Below are 16367 nucleotides of genomic sequence, written 5' to 3' on the forward strand. Positions count from 1 at the left end.
AGCCACGGTAATGTTCTACGTAGCGAGTACTTGAATTTTTAAGCTTTTCAGATTCATTTAATGAAATTGTATGTTTTTACTCTCTTTTTTTCCTGATTTGATACTTCTGTTTTTTTGTATTCAGGATGCAATGATCGTTCTTCCAATTCTAATGTATCTCCTCTTGTTCAACGTTCTCCAAATGTTTTCAATGCAAATGTGGATATCCATGATACTGCAGGTGTGGTTTTGTTTTCTGTAGAATTTCACCATCTTCATTTCGACCAATTTTTGCTTGAATCAGAAATATTTACTTACTGGTTTTTCCTTCTCTTTTTTTCATTTGTAATTAGGTTCAGGTTCACGTAGCAAAAGGAAAGCTGTTTCTCCACTCAATGGACAAGATACTTTCTGTGTCAATCCATGACCTCATAAGATGCAAAGGCCTGATCGTGTAGATAAAATTCTAATTGTGAGTTATGTATTGAATTTTAGTTAGAGATATAAATTGAATTTGAGGACTACAAGCTTAGTTATCTGAGTAGGCCAATGTAGATATTATGTGGAATACTCAAATTCTGAAGTTAGGGAGGTGTTTTGCACTTTCTTGTAGTTTAACAACTAGCAGTACAACTAGTGCAGGTATATATTTATACATTTTAACTTTGTCGTGCAAGTTTTGCTTCTAGTGGTTGTACTTTAGCTTTTTGCCTTTAAATTACGAAAAACACCAAGTTTTTATGAATTTTTGATGTAATAAAATGTGTGCAAGTTTAGTTTGATGGTTGTGCAATTTTAGTATTTTCAGCATTCAGGTTTAGTTTTAAATTCTCTTTATCAAACTTTACTAGGTTGATTTGGTATCTTTGAGCTTTCATGCTTGTTTGTTGTTGTTCAAGTAAACATTGTGTGTTAATTTTTGACACATTTTGCTTCATGCATGCATCTTCCCTAGTGTCACACTTAAAGTAAAAACTAAATTAAGAAAAATAGCAAGTTTATATGAGTTTTGATGTGACAAAATGTGTGCAAGTTTTAGTTTGATGTATGTGCAATTTTAGTATTTTCAGCATTCAGGTTCAATTTTAAATTCTCTTTATCGAACTTTAATAGGTTGATTTTATGCAAGCTGATTTTGACAAGTTATTTTACTGCATCTAGGAGGAAGGAAGGAAGCTTTATTTTAGTCAAGTTGAGAAGCAACTCGAGTCTGTTTCTGAACTGATGAAAAAGCTTATTCCACCAAAGTCCACCCCGGTCAGCGAATCTTTTGACAAGGGAAAAAGCATGAGCTTCAAGCATCTTGTGAATACATATCCTCCTATTCAAACTAATTCAAAAGCAACTTCTACATAGACCACTCTGAACAAGGTCATGACTGTGAAGAAGAAATCTTTTTTCCCTGACAAGCTGAGGTTGAAATCTCCAATGAATGGTATTTGCTTTTGGGGCTGTGTTTCTGTTTTTTGAATTTTTATGAAAATATATTTCTGCAATGATTTGTAATGTGATGAATTTTTTTTGGCAGGTGAATGCTTTCACAACTCATCTCAAAAAACATTTAACGATCAAATCATGGCATCTAATCAAGGACACTTTGAACTGGGTCATGAGGTATCTTTGTCTTTTACATTCTGTTTTTCTTGCTTTTTCGTTCATCTATGCACTGCCGCACACATCGCTCCTGCTCACAGACTTTCATGATGCAAGTCTTTTTTTTCATATCTCCTCTGTGTAATGTTTCCAATTTGATATATTATTTAATATTTGTTGTATTTAATGTAATCTTTTTTCTTTTTCATGTGTTGAAACAGGGTTCCCAATATCAAACTCCTATTCACATACAAACAATCCCTTTTACTCCCGCGTCCAGTCCTGTGACAAATAGTTCATTCACTCAGGTATTTCTGCGATTCGTGTACTCACCTTTTAGAAATTAAATTTTTTGCACATCACTTTGTTTATTTTCTTTAGTTATTTTGATTTATTTGTTTTTAATTAATATCTTTTTTTGTAGAAGTCTGATGGCACACCAAGGCAGTGGGCACGTCAGAATTCTACAATTTGCACTGAGTTTTTAGGTGAAACTTCTCAGCCTGCTGTTCCTGTCACTAAGGTTTGTTATTTTTAATCTCACTTCTTTTTTATTTTTAGCAACCCTTTGCATGTTTGTTCAATTTTATGTACATACTATCTGTAGTGATTTCTTGTTATTGTTTCCTCTTTTTTTCTTTTATGTCAGATTGACTTAGATTCTGGGGGACAGTCTAGCCCTGCGAAGTCTCCTAAGGTTGAGATCTTATATGAAGTTATGAAAGATGACAGATTGAACAACTTCATACCTTCTTCTGATATGATTTATAATGAGAAAATCAATAGTCAGTCTGCTAGTAAATCTGGAAGAGAGGTCAGTAGATATGGACCAAAGAGGATTCTTAACCCTAGCAAATACAATGCTTCTCCTTATGTCAATCAAAAATCATTGAGATACCCTGTTACCACGAGAATGATTCAATTACATGATGCTATTGTTACTCTCTCGCTTGATGAAAATTACAAATAGTAAGTGCTCCTTCATTAATGCATGTTCTTTTTCATTGTGTCTTTAGTATACTTTCAAGTTAATGTTTTTCGTGTAGTTTCACTCTGTTCTTGTCTTTTTTGTTTTGCAGCAAAACGTGCATTCACTATGGCAAAGTTACAGTGACATACTTTTCTTTTGGGACTTCTTTTGCAATAAAGGGACTTGTTGACACGTATACTATTAATGCTTGGTGCCGCAAGTTGTCACTAGATACCAAGCCAAAGGACTCGAAAGTTCACCATTTTTTTCACCTTATTTCTGTGAGTTCAACTACATTTTTTCCATCTCTTTATTTTAACATTCATTTTCTATTATTGTTTTTAGCTTGCGAAAATTTTCTAAGTCTTTTGTCTACAACAGGAACATCTACTTTTGATGGACTCATATGAAACTCAGGAATTGTATGATCAGAAGTCCAGTATGGTTCAGAGATGCTTCCAGCTAGCAAACGGTGCTAGACTAATCCATTCATGTGATGAGGTAAATACAGTAAAATGTGTGCATTTTTAATTCTAACTCTTTTTTATTTTTGGGATAGTTTTTTAGTGAACCAAACATTTTTTAAATAGTTTTGATGATTCTTTTGCTGTTCATAAATTGTGCAACTTTTTTAGTCACATGAGAATGAAAGTGTTTTATCTTCTGTGTATTTTATTTTTTACCAAAATTGTGCAAGTAGTCCCTTTTTGTTACAGTCATTCATCTTTAATTTTGTATTTTTTCCTAGAGTGGTGACCATCTCCTAAATGACTAACTGAATGCTGAATTTTCTACTATTTTCAGCATGTTAGGTTAGTTGGTTTGCACATTCTTCTATAGTGCATTTTTTGATCCATCTTTGATGAGTGTTATGTATTTTTGGCTTTTTTTTGTAGGTTCACTTTCCAACATTGCATAGCAAGCATTGGTTCGACTTTGTTGTCTTGTTCAAACATGAAATGTTTGTAATTCTACACTCAGCATTTGATGGAGACAGTGATTTTCACCAGCATGTGTTGAATATTCTGGTAAATTTAGCTGTATTCCCTTTTTTTGTTCCTTTAACTTGATGTTGTTGTCATTTTTTTACCCACACTCAATTTTTGTGTTAGTTGTATGACTTGTCTCTGCTCTCTGTGTACTTCCTCCAGATACCAAATTTCAAAAGAGTTTGGGACATGTATGGGAGCTCAAGAAATCTCAACTGGAGAAATTGGACCACACACTTTATTGATGTTCCTAAACAAAGCAATGAGTAAGTTGTTTTTTCTTTTGTTCTTTTGCATATGAATTCTAATCATGGTGCTTAACTTTTTTCACATGCTGCTCATACCAAATTTATGCATTCGTTGTCTAATTTTCTTTTGTTCCAATTGGTTTTTATTTTTTGTAGGCTTGACTGTGGAATATATACGGCACTCTTTCTGAAGCATTGGAAACCTAGGGTGCTGATGCATGATATTATGAAGGACGAAGATATTGCGAACATCCGAATCAGAATGGCGAATGAAATGATGTTCACTGACCACAATATCCTGAATGACCATAAGAAGTTGGTTCTTGAGTTCTAGAACCTTTGTGTGTAAGTTTTTTCTTATCTTTTTTTTATAATGATTATGTTGTTCAATCCTAGTTTAGTTATTCTGCATTTCTATTGATTTTTTGATTGTTCATTGGAATTTTTTCTCAATCATTCAGGTTGGTAATGCAGAAGAAGCTTTAATGAAGGTTGCAGGTGTGGTGGAGTTTGCTTAGAGTCAGGCGTTCCTACAGCAAGCAAAATGGTGTTGCAAGATCCATAGGCATTTTGCTACTTTGTAGTTGCAATCATGTAATAAATATGATGAATTTGAATATGATTTTTCTTAGGACTTATTCGAAATGTAATCTGTAATGTACAAGTTGATTTTTGTGGTGTGCTTTCTAAAGCACAGGATGTTGTTTCATATGTGTGCATGTCATTTGCTCAGATGTTATTTTTTTCTAAGATGCTTGGATGTAAAATTCATTTCTGAAGATTTCTTTATTGTTTTTCTTTTTTCTTAGCGTAATAAATTCTTGTTGTTCAACCCTATTCTTTTTTCGTCTTTCAATGGATCATGTTACGTTGTTTGATTATCATATTGAACAAACAACAGTAACTGTCTTGGGATCCTACATACAGTTTTCTTTTTTTATATAAATTCTTTGCTTTTATCACTACTTATTCTTTTTTAGAAAATTTGTAAGTACAAACAAGCGTTTTTTTATTTTGGTATGAGTTCTATCTTTCTTTGCGTCAAGGAATTGTTATGTTTGTTTGCCTCTTTTTGATTGCCATGTGTGTTTAACTCCAGTGTGAAAGTGCACTGTGTGTACTAGGATGCAACTTAACAGCGCAACACCATGCTAGTTTGTTCTAGATTTTCTTTCCTTGTCACACAAATCATTTTTGTGTTCTTTTTTTTCTGAAATGCCATGTGTGTTGCATGCAACCTACTCATCTAGCAACCCACTTAACCCACTTCTCCCACGTTCACCAAGGAACCGACTAGCAACTGCACCCACTACCCCACTCCCCCATTACCACTATTCCTCTGCGGCCTTCTTGTCCTCAGTCTGTACTCTCATATTGCCATCCCCTATATAAATGCCATCTTATATGCTCTTGTGCTTTGTGTCTCTGCGAAATTGCTTTCCCTTCCTCTCAGGATCTGTTATTTTGAAGGTAGGGCTTTTTGTATATGCTGTGTTCCGTCAGTTCTTGTACTTCATCTTTCTGTTTTGCTTTATTCTCATCTATCTTTTTCATTTTCTTCAGAAACATTGCTGCAAGGCCTTGAAGTCGGTTGAAGTTGCAGGAGAAAAAGGTATGCTTGCAGTACTCTTTGCACATACATGTTTTTACAGAAGTTTTTAGTTTGATAGGAATGCATGTTTTCTTTGATGTTGAAAGCTTCAATACTTGTCTCTTTTGGTGTTAGGTTGCAATTAATTTTTTATCAATTGTTACCTTCTACCTCTTTCGGTTCATTTTTCAATTTCATTGTTCAAAGATAGCACCACAATTATGCATCTCTTTGATTTTTTTTTCACAATTTATCTGATAGTGCAATTTTAGGGTTTCATTTATCTTCAAACAAGATAACATACTTGTAAGAAATAGTGCAACTTGAGATTTTTTTAGTGGGAATTAGTGTGCAAGTTTGACTTGTAGTGCGTCCAGTTAAACTTTTTATTGAATTTCTGTTTATCCGAGTTGTTAAATTCTCCTCATATAATTTTTCATTCATTTTAGATGGGTCGAGAGGATGCTTCCAAGAAGGGTAGGAATGTTGCTGATGCCAGTAAGGAAAATGTCATATTATATCTTGCTCCTCAACAGCAACTTCATTTTTAGTTTTGTCAAGATGCAAATTTCCTTTGCTTGTATATCTGTTTTAATTCTATGCAATCAGGGTGGTTTTCTCTTCTATCTTGTACTCTAATAACATTTTTTGCACTACAAACAAGTTAAGATGCTCCATGTTTTTGAAACTTTAGTTCAAATTAAAGTTGCAAGTTATATTTTCTCACTTGGTGTTAGGTTTACAAGGAAAGAATCTCTTGTATTATACTTTTGCTCATCATCAGCCTACAATTTCAGTTTTGTGAAGATGCAAATATAGTTAACGTATGCCTGTTTTAATTTTCTGCATTCAAGCGGGTTTTCTATTCTATCTTGTAGTATAATAAGTTTTTTGCACTACTGAAAAAGTCAAGATAACCTAGTAATAAGGTGCATTGCAACTTTCTTTTTTTCTGAAGATAAAATTAACAATGAAAATCTTTGTTGTAGTGTATGCATTTTTAGTTGTCATTAAAATTTTGCTTTTTTTATGAGTTGTTGATTTGTCCTCTTACATATTTTGGTTCCATTCATTAGGTGGCTCATGAAGATATTTCCAAGAAGGGTGTCAGTGCCTCTAAGAATGTTGCTGGTGGATCCAAGAAAGAGGTACAGAATCATAATATTTTTCTTGCTCCAAAAAATGTTTTAACTCATTTTCAATTTTTTTAGTGAGGTTGATATTGTTTATGTCCAATGTTTTGCTTCTTTTATTGATTTTTGCTCCTCAATAAGTAGTGCAACTACATTTTCTATCTACCCATAAATTCAGTAATAACGTTGCTATTTGAACAACAAATGCATTTTTTAGATACTTGAATGTGCAAATTTAGATCGCAAGCGGGTTTTCGCAAATTAAATGAATTTCTTCTGGGTGAGTTCTGAGTTATATTGTACCTACCAAAATTTGTACTATGTGTCGCTCCTATACAACTACTGCAATTTTTTAGTGTTCTGTCAATGAAATTTTAGCCTCTCTATGACTTTTATATACTTTCTAGTTTTCTGAATATGGGTACAAGTTTTACGTTTTGGCAACTTCTTAGGCTTTCCAAAACTGCATCTGTGTTTTCATGCTTTGTAGGATAGGTCTTTTTATGTTTGCTGTACAAACTACATCTGCAAAAGCCAAACATCTATCTGAAAATTTGTTTGCAAATTTAGTTTCCAGAAAATGCAAAATGTAGTATGGTTGTTTTTGTGTTGCTACTGAACTGCATGTGCAAGCTAAGTTTTATGAGTATGCATATTTTAGATCCTATGCGAAAAATTTAATTTGTCTCTGTTCTAGGGGTGGTGTTTTGCATTTACTTGTAGTTTAACTGCTTTCTTTTTAGGTCCCGGTGCCAGGTGGATCACGTGTTTCCAAGCGCAAATTCGAAGCTAAGGATTCTTCTGCTTCGAAAAAGATGGTTGTCTCAAAGGTATTTTTCTACAAGTACACTTATTCGTCCTGATGATAATCCAACTTTTAATGTCCACTCTGTTTGTACGATGCTTTTCTCATAGCAGCCTGTAATCATGAAACTTGCTGGTCCTACTTCATTTTTAAATTTCAGTACTATATTTTTCTACAGTAAAGTGCTGTCTTTTTTGTTGCCTGACTTTTGTGTTTCATATCAATCAGTGATTTAATTCAGTAGTTGTTCATTTTTCCATTGCAATGCAATGATTATTTCACGTCCCTTATATTTTGAATGCAATTTCAAATTTAAAGGATTTCACTCGCAAGACAATGAAGATTTCTGCTGTCACAAGGGCTCAGCTCAATATTCCGTTTGGAGACAGTGACAAAGTAGTGTACTGCGTAGTAACCAACAACACTCACTCTGCTGGTTTCTGCGTTGGTCATGCTCTTTTTCATATGGTGGGTCATAGGAATTTCACTGTTGCTGACCACTACGTCAAAGACACAGTGCTAGTTGCTTTCAAGGATCCTTTTGATGTGCTGCTTGCAGCTGGTAATGACATTCGGTGTGGTCCTGAAGCTCTGATGAGTGTTCGTCGAGTATCTAGGATTGAGCAGCGCGTTCCTGATTGGGATGGCTACTTTCAGAGGAACATCATCATTGCACCTGAAGCAGGTCAAGATGAAGATGTTAATGAAGAAGAAGATGAAGTTGATCTTTCCAAGCCTGATTATGGTTGCTCTGGTGCTGGTTTTTCTGGTGGATCAGGAGGGCATGGTGCTGCTGGAGGTGGTGCTGGTGCAAGTGTCACTGCTGCTTGAATGCACATTTAGTTTTAGTGGAGGCATGCATTAGTGTTAGTTCTAGTGGAAGTTTGCATGCATGCTTCTCCAAATTTAGTTGACCCTAGTTTTTAGGTTGCTTTTGTCTTCCATATATGTGACTTGTTTTCATTCAGTCAACTTTAGCATCTAGGTCTGGAAAGGTGCTATCATCGTTTTTTGGAGTTTGCTTTGTGATGTCCGTACTATATTTTCAATATTATTAAATACTAGTTTATGTTATTGTTGTTCATCGGTATCAACTTTTTGTTTTGTGCATTTCTGAATTCATAAATCTATGTTTGTAGGTTTTTATGCTCTTTTCTTTTTTGCACTTCTGAATTCATATCATCTTTTTTGTTTTCTACATTCTGTTTTCATATGTCATCTCATATCCATTTACAATTATTCCTTTTGCATTCCAGAATTTAGTAAGCTATAATTAAGTAAACAAATAAAAATATTATAAATCACTTGGCAGTACTTAAATTACAGAACCATCATTTCTTACAAGAATGATGCAAATTTTTGGGCACAATAACAGTTGCTTCTGTTGTTTGTGTTCTTTTCCCTATTCTTTCACTGTTTGCTTTGCAATCATGCTTCTTCATGCTATGAGCTTCCCTTTCCTTCTTTTCTTTTCCTCATCGCATGAATATGTAGTTGCCCTTGCATTTATTCAATGAACAAAAAAGAGTATACAATCAGTAATAATGAAAAGACATTTCTTTTTTCGGAAGAAGTTTATGAAATGATGTTTGTTTCATTTTCTTCTAACCTTTTTCATCTATTTTTGTTTTGCTGTCTTCTCTCTACTTTGCTTTGCATTCTTTCTGCTGGCTGAAGATTCAGAATTTCAGAATTAAAATGAACACTAAATTGGTCATATAAATTGCAATAACTAATTGAATCAATGTTCATTTTTTTACCTGGTTTTTTTAGGTTTTTCTGGCGATTCTTGTGCTATTTCCTTGCACCCTCTAATGTTGTGTCCTTTTTTGTTGCACCCCGAACAAGTCACTTTAGACCTTGATATGATTTCTTCTACTATAGTTTTCTGCCTCGCTGTTTTCTTCATTCTCCCTTTTGGTTTGGTGTATATTGGATCATTTAGAGTGTTCTCACACCTGTTGTCTGAACTCAAGACCCCCCCTGTGACACCACTCAAATCTGAAGGTGAACATTTTGATTGCTCCAAATATGGCATGCAAGGTATGTCTAAAATTAACTTCTCCAAATCCCCTATCTGCTCATTTAACACTTTCCTCCTTGCAGGATTTTTTGATGCCTCAGAAGCTAGCTGAACTAGTCTTCTTGAAAATGAGAAGAATGCCATTTGCTCATCCAAATCTTCAAGGTTTGCATCTTCTTCATTAGCTTGAAATGCTCTTTTTTCCTTAGGTCTCCATCTATCAATGAAGTACTTTTCTTGTAACTCATCAATGTTCAAAGCTTGTATGACTTTGAGTGCATGACAACACAGAATACCGTCCTTCTCAAATTTCCCACATACACATGAAATAGTTTCAGAATGTGTGTCAACAACCTCTATGAATGTTCTTGGGTTATAGTCAAACAGTTCTTGAGTCGGTGACTTGTACACCTCATACTTTTGGTTCTTTTCTATTTCCATCATATGAAACTTTGTTGAATTCATCAACTCTTGCTGAAATTTGTAGAATATGCCCCTGTTGTATAGTTTCGCTGTTTGCTTTTCCAATGCCCAGTCACTCCACATTGTTGGAGAAGTTCTCCTTGTTATTGAATCATTTTCTTTTCTTTTTTTTCAATGCTCTGTGATATCCTGTCAAACTCTGTCATGAAAGCAATCACACTATGACTTGACCCTACATTTGCTTTGAATACAGCATTTGTACCTTCACTTCTTGCTGTTGAATGGGAAAAAGTCATTCTTGAAGTACGCAGGTACAAATCTCTTTCTGTTTTTTCACATAATCCCAAAGTACTTGATATGTTGAACATTGTGTTGATGTATCATCTGGGGCCAGAGGTGCTCGAACTCCTCAACTGTTTGTGAGTTTAGGATTATGTCGTGAAACTGAGCATTGAAATGCTCATTCCTTGCAAATGTTCTCCTAGCTTTGTTTTGCGCTTTTGTTAGAATGTGAAACAAACAGTTCCTGTGCGTGCAACTAGGAAAACACTTATGAACTGCCTTTTTCATAGCTGCATCTTGATCTGTTATCACAGATTTTGGAGCTTTTCCTCCCATGCACTTCAGAAAAGTTTTGTACAACCACTCAAAAGTTTCTTTCTTCTCATCTTGTATAAAACCACATGCAAAGAGGCAGTTGTCTCCGTGTCCATTTACACCCACAAATGGAGCAAACTTCAGGTTATACTTATTTGTTTTGTCAGTTGTGTCAAAACTTAGGAGATCACCATATTGTTGATAGTTCCTTATACCAGTGCCGTCTGCCCAAAATATATGCATGACGTTCTTAGCTGGATCTGTTTTGAATGAGTAGAAGAACAGAGGATCTTCTGACTTTTTCTGTTCAAAAAATGAGACCACTTGCATCATGTCATTCATTCCGTTATCTCTTCTCATTTTCGTGCCCATGTTGCTAATCTGCTTTGCTGTATATGGCAGTGAAGAAAGACCTCTTCCACGAAAGAACGTCATTATCGCCATAATCTTTCTACTTGGTATGTTCACTCGTTTGCATGTTCTGATCAAGTCCTTCTCTTGATCAGTGATATATTTATGTGACCTGAGGAACCTAACTTCCCCTGGTGGATGCAGGTCATGATTGTGTTCAATGATAAGCCTTGTGACCACCCACTGTGCTGTATCGAATTTCCAGGTAACAACCATCTGAGCTTCACAACCTGTTTTGATTGTGTAGTTTCTTCTTCTGTCTGTTGTATTCTCTAGCTCCGTTGGTGCATTTTTATCACTCTTATACTTTCTCCTTTTTGCTCCTGCAGCTGTTGGTTTTGTCCTTATCCTAGGTTTACCAGATCTGTTACACTTCATAGTGAACCTCGTCATTTTGTTGTTGTGTGCATCTTTCTTCTGGCAGCGATAGTTTGCAGCTTTCTGAATTGAAAACCCAGCAATAGGTGAATATTCATTATAGAATCGGTGTGCATGAGCATCACTTTCAAATGTCATTCCAAGGGCTGGCATGTGCCTTTTTTCATCTTCTTGGCTCAATTTTATTGCCTGTTCTATGCTGTCATTCTCAAAGAAATATTCTATGTTTTCCTGAGATAATTTGTCTTCAACTATGTTCTGCTCCTTATTACTTCCTGCCATCTTTTCCATGCCTGATGCACTAGTACTTCCATTCTGACCATGTTCATTTGACTGTGCATAACCACCACTGCCATCCAGATCATAATTTTCTATTGCGTGTTCATCATTTTCTTGCTGTTCTTTTTCAAACTCTGAATCATCGCTTCCACTAGAGCCATCTGTATCAGTGGTTTCTGCATAATCAGGGCCTTGCAAAGGTGGTTCAGAGCTCGCTGCTCTTACTTGTTGATCAGTTGTCATCATTTGTCCCTCAAGCACCGAATAGTCATGATTCCAACTTTGTTCCAACTGCTGCAGTTCTGAATGCTGCTGTTCATCAAGCAATTGATCAGGCGATAACGTATTTTGATCCAGGTATTGTTCCTCTGCATCAGTTTCATTTTGATCACTATTGCACTCTGCGTAATCTTCATTTGCATAACTTCCATTCTCATCGCTGTTGCAGTCAAATTCATGCTCACCATCAGATTCAGACTCACTGCGATTTGCTTCACCTTGATTGTAACCTTCATCATCATCTTCATGCTCACCATCAGATTCAGTTTCACTGACATTTGCTTCTTCATTATTGTTACCTTCATCGTCATCTTCATGCTCTTTGTCTAAAGGTAACCAATCATTAAGTTGTTGCCCATTGTTGCTTGCACTTGGTCCTGCTGCTTGATGCTGAAACTTAAGTTTTTTTTGTGTCAGATGCTTGACTACTGTATGTAAGTTAATTTTAAGAATTTTAAATTTTTGATTGCAGTAATACAACATACCTCAGAACTTATGCCAGCAGTCAAGAATGATGTGAAACTTGTTATAGGTATTGCCATGTTGTCACTTTGTAGATGACTCAATACTGTCATTTGTTGCATTAGCTCCGTGTAAGACTGTCCTGCTCCTGGTGGTTCTAGCATGATATTGCTTGTATGCATTTTTTGTTTTTCTAGAATGAACAAATCTGATTCCTGCAAGAAACAAAAGAATCTTGTCAAATGGTACTAATGGTTTTTGTATGAAAGTTGCTTTTCTTGTAGTTTTTTCAAAATAATCTAAATGTTATCTGTAAACTTTTGAATGAAATGTTTTTGGATTTATATGCTTCGTGGTACTGTCAAAGCGCACCTGTTGAAATGAATCTTTCTTTCTGGGAATGTGGTGTAGTTCATGTTGTTGAGCAAAGCTTCGACCCAAAACTGTATCCTGTCAGAAACTAACCACATGTTAGTTCGTTCTCTTATAAAACAGAGAATTATATCATCACAAACTAACCTCAGAAATCTCATTGAATGATTGTATATTTTCCTGCATTTGTGTGTTGCCCTAATTCAAATTTTTGAGCACCTGCATTTTTGGTATCCAATTTGTTTAACATCATTCTTGAATAAAAGTGTTATAAATACTCTTGCTGTTCAGAATGATGTGCAATTTTGGATTCCTGAAAATGCAAGTTAACTCAATGTTTGAGAACTGACGAAATTATCTGCATTTTGTAATTTCAAAGCATGAGTAACTTTGAAGTGTGATGATGCTTTTTGAAATGCAACTGCAAATTCAGTTCTGTCACTATGCAAATATAAATCATGTATGAAATTTTTGTTCACCTGCAATTTTTGTATGCAAATTGTTTGACAAACATTCATTAATAGCAGTGTTATAAATTTTTTGTGCCTTTTACCTTGTTGTCATGACTTCTATCTGCAATCTCCATGTATTCTTGCTGTTCAGAATGATGTGCAATTTTAGATTCCTGAAAATGCAAGTTAACTCAATGTGATTCCTGAAAATGCAAGTTAACTCAATGTTTGAGAACTGACGAAATTATCTGCATTTTGTAATTTCAAAGCATGAGTAACTTTGAAGTGTGATGATGCTTTTTGAAATGCAACTGCAAATTCAGTTTTGTCACTATGCAAATATAAATCATATATGAAATTTTTGTTCTCCTGCAATTTTTGTATGCAAATTGTTTGACAAAAGTTCATTAATAGCAGTGTTATAAATTTTTTGTGCCTTTTACCTTGTTGTCATGACTTCTATTTGCAATCTCCATGTATTCTTGCTGCTGAGAATAATGTGCAATTTTAGGTACCTGAAATTGCAAATTTACTTTCAGTACTGCTGTAAATCATCTCCCCTTTTTTAGCTTCATGATGCATCTGATTTTTGTTTTTGTTACAGGTGATCATCTCTGACTTCTTATGATCACTGTATTTGTTTGTAGGTCAATGCAGAAAAATTCAACACAATAAATCAATTATTGCATACGAAATGGAGGTGGTCACATACCTTTGCCTGACCAGAAGCACTTTTATCACCAGGTTTCTTTCTTCTTCGTTTTGTTCTTCCTGCTGACAGATCTGAGATCTGCGTTTCAATTTGAGGATCATCCATTTTTGTTTCAGATCTGACAAAGAAACCCTGGGGATTGGGGGAGAAGTATGTTTAGAGGAAGAATTGTCTGGACAACTTCAACAAAAGTCAAAGAAGACAGCACAAGATCTGAGGTATGGTTCCCCTCCCATGGTGGTTGTGTGGGAGTCGAAGAAAGGTGAGTCGCAAGGAGGAAGACCTAGCGAGGCGTCACTTATTTAGCTTACCGGGTTCAGGCCCGTTTTCTTTTTCTGGGCTAAGAACAGAGGACAGAAACAGAATGGATCTTTAGCTTACCGGGTTCAGGCCCGTTTTCTTTTTCTGGGCTAAACACAGAAGACAGAAACAGAAAGGCCTCAGCATGTTGTTTTCGGTTGGGCTAAACTCAAACAGCAACAGAAACTAAAATCGACTGACCAGAAAGTTGGGCCAGTCAATTTTCTTCTGCGTTGCAGCATTGCTCAGAGTTGTACCAATCGACTGACCTCTTTCTTCTGTCAGTCGATTGATCTGTAGCCACTCCCAGTCGTAGAAGGGCACGAACAACGAGTAGTTTGTCCTGAACTGCGTGTGGTGCAGCGAGTGGAACCTGGCATGACCACGCACTCAAAAATCCATTGGCCGAATCCTCCAACGAAAACCGCAACATGCATCGGGATCCGTTCACTTATGATGGGGTGTGACTTACGATGCAACAGTACAACTCTGTAGATAGATTGGTGGCAGGTGGCTGCCGCAGCCTCATACCCGGCAGGCGTCCTGGTTGAGGAGTGCGCCGGACTGGTAGGTGCCCCATACCCGGCAGGCGTCGTGGTTGGGACCTCAGGTCTTAAATGTTTAGGTTTGGCTGCAATGTCTGTTTGGTATTAGGCCCAGGCTATTAGCGCCCCTTCATCAACTGGATAGGAATAGCGATAGTTGTTGCTTAGACGGTGGCTTTAGTCTTATTGTTATATCATTTTGTAAGGTCTTGTGAGAATAATTAATAAAGTGGCCGCATGCATCGCCCAGATGCAGAGGCCGGGGGTCCTCCTCCTTTTCTAAAAAAAACTTACGATGGGGTGTACACGAGGAACTTGAGAGGGGGAAATAGGTGGAAGAGGCGCTCGGGCACGAGCTCGAAGTTGCAGTGTCCCAGGCAGTTCATGAAGTCGATGTAGAGGAGGTAGGCGTTCTCCATGGCGACGGAGCCGGTGCCGGTGGCCATCATGGAGAGGAGGGGGATGGCGAAGAGGACGAAGTAGACGGCCTCCTCGGCGAAGGGGTGGGTGACGGAGGTGACGGGCTCGCTGACGACGGAGGCGTGGTGGTGGGAGTGGTACCGGGAGTAGAGATAGTGGTGGTGCAGCGCGCGGTGGAAGTGGAACCAGTAGTAGAGGAACTCCACGGGGCCGAGGTGGAGGAGCACGGTGAGGACGAGGCCTCCGGAGTTCCACCACGGGAGGCCCTGCCTCATCGGCAGCACCGAGTTGAGCACGTAGAACAGCAGCGCCGTCAGGATGATCTGGTCGTCCCTGCATGCATGCATGCAAGAGCCATACGTCCCTACGTCTACGTGAGGAAATTGACTGCAGCAAGTTTGTTCCTATAATATAAATCAATAAAAGATGAAAAGATGACTGACCAGTTCCTCTCCCTGTCGACCTGATCGAAGTCGATGCTCTTGCCGACGATCCTATGCTTGCTGCTGGCGGTCTGGTGGCGGGAGACGGAGATCCAGAGCTGGGTGTGGAGCAGCCGGAGGAGCATCGTCGGCACAGCACGAAGAGGCTGAGCAGGTCCCCTTCCTCGCCTCTCGCCTTGGCCGCCACGAACCTGTACGCACTGTACGCCGCCCACGGAGCAACCAGCCCATACTTGACGCATGCATGTGTAGCCACCAAAAAGGCAAAAACAGAGCTGATTAAGTTCTTGCATACGGTACATAATTGCATGGCTGATGATAGTCAGGTTAGTGCATATATATGCATGCATACCTTGTAGTTTCCGAGGCCGTGCCATGGCCACCGGGTGAGAGGGCCTGGCTTGGAGGCCATCTCGTTCGTTCGATACCCTGTTAGCTAGACTTCGCACATGCAGCCAGTTACAAAGTTGCAATGGCACATCTTTGGATTTATACTAGTGGAGTACCACGAGTCCACGAGCCACTAGGAAGATGGACAAAATATGCGAAAAGAGGATTTTATGTTGAAAAAGAAGGATCCGAGGAGGAAAGTTTGAAAACACAAGCTGCATGTATCTCAAGGAAGGCTACATCAGTTGCACTGAAGTGTACTCGGTCAAAACAACTTCTTGATGATTTCGAGAAAGCTATAGATAAGTTAGACTTGGAAGCAGATAACACTGTTAGCAAGAAGGAGGAAAAATCCAGCGAGGTTCCGCTAGTTTCGGCTGAGTGTGCTACAAACACAATAAATGGTACAATATCATCCAGAGTTCCTCAGGTGGTGAAAGGCGCAAAGCGTAAACGGGCAACCATCTCCCTCGAAAAAAAGAAAGGAAAGAAAAATAAAAGTGCTAAAAAGAAAGGTACCGATCCTACCCATTCTAGCAAGCCTTTTTCCATTCTATACTTCTATAGTTAATC

At 37.4% G+C, this 16367-nt stretch overlaps 1 pseudogene; it reads right to left on the reverse strand.

Annotated features, from left to right (window-relative positions):
- The window catches only part of LOC109734291 (very-long-chain aldehyde decarbonylase GL1-6-like), a 70976-nt pseudogene extending 55160 nt beyond the window's left edge, over positions 1-15816 (reverse strand).
- Positions 15817-16367: the final 551 nt, after the last annotated feature.

This window comes from Aegilops tauschii, chromosome 2 (assembly GCF_002575655.3).
Source record: "Aegilops tauschii subsp. strangulata cultivar AL8/78 chromosome 2, Aet v6.0, whole genome shotgun sequence".
NCBI classification, from domain to species: domain Eukaryota; kingdom Viridiplantae; phylum Streptophyta; class Magnoliopsida; order Poales; family Poaceae; genus Aegilops; species Aegilops tauschii.